Genomic DNA, 7411 nt, shown 5'->3' with positions numbered 1-7411 from the left:
GTGAACTCAAACCCACATATTTAGTAATGCAGGAATGTCAGCAAAGCATCGAAAGAGTGCAGCCCAACACGAGCAGCCAAGGATGTCACGACAGTGCGAAAAGGAGAGGAGCAGATGTGAGTTCCAAAACTGTTTTCCTTCTCTGGTTGGTGGAGGGAGGGTCCACACGGAAGACTGACACCTACTGGTCCACCTACACCACTTACAACAGCAGTTGCATCTTTCCTTATACCTCTCCCTCCCAGGACTGAGGGCCGGGATCTGAGCAGAGTGGACTCCACACCGGCCGCACAGCAGTACTGCACACGATAATAATCATCAACTTTTTAAAGAATAAGCTATTTTATATAGCACCTTTAAAGGTGGCTTCTCAAAGCGCTCTACAGAATGACAACAACAACAATAAAATGCACGATGAGAATACAGAGGAGGCAGTAGATGGAGGTACTGAATACAGCAGGAGTTGAGGGGTAAAGAACAGAACCAGTTAAGTTAAGGCTCTTCAAAAAAAGATGATGTTTTTGAGTCTAGATTCGAAGGAGTTAAGGGAAGGCAAATCTCAGATTTCCTTAAATGGCTATATCTCTGATATCTAAAGACACGTATACTCATAGTTTCTCCCTCTCATCGCATAGTTCTCTCAATTTTGCCCTATTTCTCACAGGGGAGGTATCAGCACAGTATCAGTCTACAGGATGTTAACATTTGTAAGTAGTTAACACAAATATTTAAAGAGAAGTTTAACATCTGGTGTTAAACCATAAACAATAAGCCTAGATTGCCGCGCATGGTTTATAAACCCATTGCTGAAAGTAAATAATTCCTTAGTAAATAATATAATATCTTGAGTTAACTGATGCACTTCAACCGAGTGATGTATCAATCCCGGAGTACATTTTTTAACTTCAGTGTACTGTTTTTCTTGACCTTTATGATGATTAATTTTTATGGGTCTGGGTTTTAAACGTGCCTTGTGGTAGTCGCTCTTCGGTGATTCTGTTGCACCAGAGCCCTGCCGTCATTGCACCTATCTTCGTACCTTCTCATCCAAAGCATTTTTTAATGTTCATCTCGTCCATGCACAACCCTTTTAGTTTAATTGTCGTTTGGTGCCATCTAGTGGCGCCCTGCAGTACTGCATCCCCGACTTGGCCAGGGCAGGAACATCGGTGCCGCCGCATCTACTGTGGAGTTTAAGCCGCAACGCGGGTTTCATCTTGAAAGATCTCGCAGATAAAAGGCTCGACAGCATATTTGACAGTGGACGAGTAATTCTGAATTTAAGTGAGACCCATTTGAAGGATCTTAGAGGAATTCAAGAGAAAGTGGAAGAAGACTTAGTGGAGGATGTTCAACGTGGACAAGTGTGCAGGGCTTTTGCACAGAAGAAGTGAAACATAAAATACAAAAATGGGAAACGCTGAGCCTCATAAGAATATCATAAGGTAAGGCCTCATTAGAATATCGTGTACAATTATGGCCACCGTGTTAAAGAGGAGATATTGCTGCTCTCGAGTAAGACCAGGGAAGAGTCACCGGGTTCATTCTGGGGCTTCAGGGAAAGTCAGGCTGAAGGAACTCCGCTTGTTTACACTTCCACAGAGTAGACTACGAAGAGAACAGACACGAGTATTCACAATACTGCGGAAGTCCAGCCAGCGTACTGCTCTAGAAGGAAGAGTGGACAACGAGGCAGAGGACGCAAGTGAAAACTAACTGAAAGTGCATTTAAAACCAAGAACAGGAAACACTACTTCACCGAAGGTGTGAGGGAGCACGGAACAGACCACCCAGCAGCTTTGCTGAAGGCGATAACTTGGTTTTTTTTTTAGAAAGAGCTTCATTCAGGACCGGAAGCGTTATTTTTACACAAAGGGTTGTGGGTGTATGGAACAAGCTACCCAGCCGTGTAGTTGAATCCGATCCTTCGGCGTCTTTCAAGAATGGATGAGATCCGTGGACTAATTAACTGACACTGTTAACTACCTGACGCGCTGGGTGAGCCTGAAGATGGGAGATAGCTTCTTCTCCTTTTGAAACTTTTAATGAATGTGCTCTTAAAACAACAAACAACGCGTCGTCGGGCAAGTTGGATTTGACGTGGCCTGAAACAATTGACTCAGCCTGTTAGACAAACGATTCAGGGCGGAAAATGTGGTCGGAGGATTTGTGGGAAATCCCGCGCAGTGATTTGCGATGTTATTACATTGCGACAATCTGTTAAAACCGAGGACGTAGTAGTTACGTCAACGTGACACGTGCCTTCCACGTCAGACTGCGTCATAAGAATCTCCGGGACTTCAGTCGCAAATCCTAAAAACCGGCACTGTGGATGTTACCGAAGGAAATAACAAAAAGAGTTTGTATTAGGTCTGAAACAATGCTATAACACAGTTCTGAAACGCGAACAACGCCTGAAGAACAACGATAAAAGGGGCAAAGCAATTCTGAAAAGGAGAGATGACGTCGAGGTGTCACACTTTTAGCGTGAGCACAGTGTGGCCTCACCGCTTTCCTTTAAAAATATGTCAGTGGGTCCCAACAAGTGCAATGTAAGAGTGTCCTAGTCTCCACTCAACTAGTACGTAGGATTCGCGTTTTTAATTATTGCCGATGACTGGCGTTTACCCAAGGAAAACACGTCACTGAGCACCGAGATGGGCTCGTAAAGTCTCGTGCCAAGCGCGTATGATCGCTTCCTGTGACGTCAGTCGAGTTTTTAATAAAGCACAAAGTTAACCGTTTCCTCCCCGCGCCGGGACGCAGGTGAGACTGAGAACAGGAGATGCTTCTTTGCGCACCTTCTTTGCGGTTCACCGGAGATGTGCAGTTCTTTTTCTGAACCTCTATAAGAATGAATGAACTATTTTTTACCAGGTGGGGGGGGGGGCACATTGCTGGTGGTGGAGGGGAGTCCCGATTACCTGTAAAGTGCTTTGAGTGGAGTGTCCAGAAAAGCGCTACGTAAGTGTAAGAGATCATTATTATTACTTTTCATTACAGTACAGCTGTGCAGACGTCACACACCCAACACGAAAATACCTCCCGCCGCCACTAGAGGGCAGTAAGACTGCGCGCATGAAGACTCTCTTTAAGCATCGCTTCTGCCGGTGTCTGGGAATTTGCTTGCAGTCTTCTCGTTCCATATGTATGCAATTTCCCGCATTCCCGTCATACGCGTTACGAACTTGTTGGTCTGACGCTTTTGCCCACCCAAAGCGATGCGCCTTTGCACAACTGTTTATTTTACGATTGCGACGGCGCGCTCAATGAAGCAACGGTAGGGCTCCACCCGGATTTTGAACCCACAGCCCTGTAGTTATGAACCCGAGCGCTAACCGCGGCTCTACACTTCTGCTTGCTTTCCTTAAAGCAACAGCCCCGCTGTCACATTACACTAAGGGGCTACTTGGGCAAGTTAGGGGCAGTGTTTGGTTTGGGACTCTGGATTTGGCCCCGACTGCTGAGGAACCTTTCACTGACGCACAGCGTCCAGACACTCGATGTTTCACCGTGTGTGTGTGACCCCCTATACTTAACCACTAATCACGACTTTAATAATAATTGCTTCGTGGAGAGACATCTGCTGTGTCACGGTGTTGGTGCTGCCAGCAGACTTGCCGCTCCTACAGTGCAATTCGAAGGCAACCTTAATGACCTCAAAATAATACCGTTTTTGCATTTATTGCAACAGCAATACAAGCGCAACTATACCATTAAACTGACTACAACTGATAAAAATAGTAATTTATTTAATGACAGCAAAGTTGATGCCAGTGCGACTAATAATATAGTGGCAACAATAATTATTATTTTTAAAAAAAGGTCGATATATTCCGATGATCGTTGTAGCCGATCACTCTTCGCAGTTACAGCGCGCATCAGCGGTGCGCTGCAGGCCCGTGTGCCGGGTGTTCACCTCGGCGTGGAGCGGAGAGCCCGTGGATTCCCCCCTTTCCTCGCGCGGAGCTCCCAGACCAGCAGGAGGAGAGGTGGTGGGAGAGGAGAGAGGAGGGGGGGGTGAATCGTGCGCATGCGCCGCGACAGGCCGCGATGGCGCTGAGAACGGGCATCGTCAGGCTCCTCTGAGTCTCCACTCCAGGCGAGGATCCGGGAGGAGGAAGCCGCACTCGAGTGGGATAGGGACGTACGGCGGGACCGCTCTCGGTACGCGCAGCCCAGAGAATCGCATGCGACACCGCCGCAGCCCAGACGCGCTACTCCGGAGGTGCACTTTGCGTTGTTCTGATTCAGCCTGCGCCGTCTCCCAGCCTGGCTGCGCGGACCGCCGGGGAGAAACGTGCGGTAAGGAGTCTCGCTTTCCCGCAGCTGAAAGGCTGACTCTCTTCTCAGGCTGGTGCGCTTCTATCGGCTTCAAGGATCTAACCGTTTCCTGCAAACGCAAAAAAAAAGCCGCAATTGTTTTGGCACTGTCTGTTCTCCTGTCGGCCAAAGGTGTGTTTTTTGTTCCCTGGGATGAGTATATGTCTTTCTGAACAGACAAAACAAAATCTCGTTATGATATATTGTGAGTGGTATAGCGGGGACGAGAGCTGGTCCTTTTTCAATTAAAACTTTCCTCGTTTGTGTTCAAATTCTGACGTGTTCCTTACAGAAAGAGTTTCCTCAGAGACGTCTAGAGAGCATAGGCTGTTTCATAACCCTCGCAAGCCCTTTTGATCGCGATTTATTTTTTAAATACAAAAAAAAACAAGTTACTGAGAACTCCAGTTTATAATAATCTCCGGAAAGTGTGGAACTGGAGTAACTCCCGAGTCATGAAAACCGTCTCAAAACAAAACCGCAAAGCTTTGTCCCTGAGCTGAGGGGTTTTTACCACCGAAATCTGCTCGTTATATCTAATTGCACATGGGTCTGGTAGAATATTTGACTTGTCTGCTCTATGCCACGTATACTGCTAAACTGCCGCTGAAGCTAGAAATTGCTCCGATGTTTTCTTCAAAACTTTAATTCCCGCAGAAACACCTGAACGCAGAAGATACGTGTTAATGAAACGACAGCCATTAACAGCAGTTTTAATATAAAATTGAAATATAAAGACGTAATTGTATAACAAGGGGTTCCACTGTCCATAACCCAACCAGTACATTTTGTTGCGTCACGGTGACGTCATGCTGTGTGTGTACTGTTACAATGGGGGGGGGGGGGGTCCGGCTTTGCTTTGATCTGGTATTACCTTAGGAATCCATTATTATACCGTCCCCCAGTGAGCCGGTCAGCTGTAGTTTTCAACTCTTTGTTTCACCTTTTGTTTCCGAGTACAAGATATTAAAATTAGTTTGCTTGAGAGAAACCCTGATATAGGAATCCTTATCTACTTTGCCGGCCAATGAAGAACCAAATATTATATTCACGTGTTCGTCTCTTTGCACTGAGATGTAGGATTTGACATTTATTATACTGTAGCCCGGATACCGGCCAGTCTCTTCAGTTTAGTTGGAGTTATGATACAGCAGTTTCAATATGATTTCGTCGAAACGTTACCCTTGTCTGAAAGAAAATCGTCCTTGCTAAATATAAATGTTCTAGTTTCATACATTTAGTGGGTTTTAGATTTGATTGAATGTTTTAGTTCTGGTTGGTTGTTGAAGTCCAACTGACGGACTGTCTCTGTATCAGCTCACTGGACACAGGTGACCTTCCAGCTCCTCCTCAGCGATGTCTTGTGGTTTCGTACAGATCAGAGTGATGCACTAACTGTACAGCAGACCAGTCTGTGGGGAGTCCAAGCGTCACAGTCTGGGCAGAAGTGTCCCGTCTCTACAGGACCCCCCGAGCAGTGACTGAGGGTATCCTGACTCCAAGACGCTACACTGATCAAGTCCCGGGAGCTCCTCCTGATGGGAGCCCATTCCAGTCCTCCTGCTGGTTGGGAACGGATCTGGGCCGCTGTGCTGCGGCTGTCCCAGCCCCCAGACTGCAGCTGCACTGAACACGCGTGGGAGGAGCTGGGACGTGTGGCAGCCGGGGCTCAGAGCCCAGAGAACGGGCTCATGCTTGTCCCAGCTCTGCAGGAGGACTGGGTGAATCTGAAGGGTACACCAGGAGCCCCAGGGGTACACTGGGAGCCCAAGGGGTACAGCCTAAATTATCTCCAGCAGAGGCGACTCCTGTACCAGCCTGTGACTTTCCCAGCTGACTCCTTGTTCCTTGTTGATGACAATTGTTAATCAGCATAACACATCTACCTGGGTTGTATCTGTACAATAAGGTGTCAGTGCACCTGCTACAAAAACAAAGGTCGTTTTCCCGATAGTTACTTTGTGAATTTGGTGGCGTTGTAAATTGGAAGTTTCTTTCTCACTCAGTATATCAGATGGTTATGTGCTTTGTGTTCGAAGAGCTTTCCAGTTTGAATGGGTCATCCCAGGTTGTGTAAAAGCTGTGGTGAACTGGTTCTGAAAAGCGATTCACCTGAAAAAGGAGAAGTCTTTGTGTGAGCGTTGCCCACAGCGATGGCCAGCAAGCAGGCACTGACGCTGGGCGGGGAATGTGGCCAAGCTCTGCAGGCTGATTGGCTGCTGACGATGTCGTTCGGCCTGCTTCGGGGCAGGAGAGCGGACTCTCTCTCACAGTGCAGTGCCAACAACACTGAAGCTGGCACAGGGCTTTTTGAAGAAGCCAGTCATTTCGGCTGTGGGCTGGGCTGCTTACACCAGACAGGAACTTGGCATTTTGCATGCCAGGGCTATGACCCGGTCTTCCTGTCGCTCAAGCCTGACGCCTGCTCTGCTGTCCTCCGGTCACAGATATTAGTGCAGCCTCAAAACAAATGGTACAAGTAGACCAGTGCTGTTGACGCAAACATTTTCTCTCGACTCCAGTTGACACAGGGTGGGCCCATGCTGTACATGTCATGTGGTGCTGCCCCCTTGTGAAGGGGATGATAACCACAGCAGCTACAGCATAAAAGCACCCTCTGGCCAAAATAATAGGAACACCCAGTCAAATAGCTGCTTTCAGCAGCAAGCAGTGTGTGGTTGGTTTGAGGGTCACAGGGCAGAGTGTTATTATCTTCCCTGACCAGAATAGTCCCCAGGTCTTAAATCTATTGACAACTGGTGGAACCTGTTCACTCCCACACCCCTGTTACTCACATCATCACCTCAGCTGCAAGAGTTCGTCCTCCCTGTTGGAGGGGATGGGCTGCAAATATTTGATCACAACAAGATCCTAAACCACATCCTGCTGAGGCTGCTTTCAGAAGCTCACATGCGTTGCTCGGTGAAGTTTCCTAATATTTCTAACATTTTGACCAGCGTACACGATAAGAAGACATTCCAGAACTGTGCATCAGTCAGTGCCTTGCAGCACAATCTTCCCATGTTAAGAAAGCATGCCCAAGCAGAGCATGGTTTCACACTCTTCTCTGGAGGAGACGATGTGTGCG

The 7411-nt window shown here is 47.5% G+C and overlaps 1 pseudogene across 1 annotated transcript in view; it reads left to right on the top strand.

The window, feature by feature from the left end:
- The first annotated feature begins 3740 nt into the window (after positions 1–3740).
- Positions 3741–7411, top strand: part of LOC148653976 (fibronectin type-III domain-containing protein 3A-like) — a 37984-nt pseudogene continuing 34313 nt past the window's right edge. Inside the window, exon 1 of the transcript XR_015924895.1 lies at positions 3741–4305. The product of XR_015924895.1 is annotated as a fibronectin type-III domain-containing protein 3A-like (transcript). The remainder of the gene's footprint in view (positions 4306–7411) is intronic.

This window comes from Lepisosteus platostomus, chromosome 10 (assembly GCF_059453375.1).
Source record: "Lepisosteus platostomus isolate fLepPlt1 chromosome 10, fLepPlt1.hap1, whole genome shotgun sequence".
Classification (NCBI taxonomy): Eukaryota; Metazoa; Chordata; class Actinopteri; order Semionotiformes; family Lepisosteidae; genus Lepisosteus; species Lepisosteus platostomus.
This window is presented reverse-complemented; position numbering and strand designations above follow the sequence as displayed.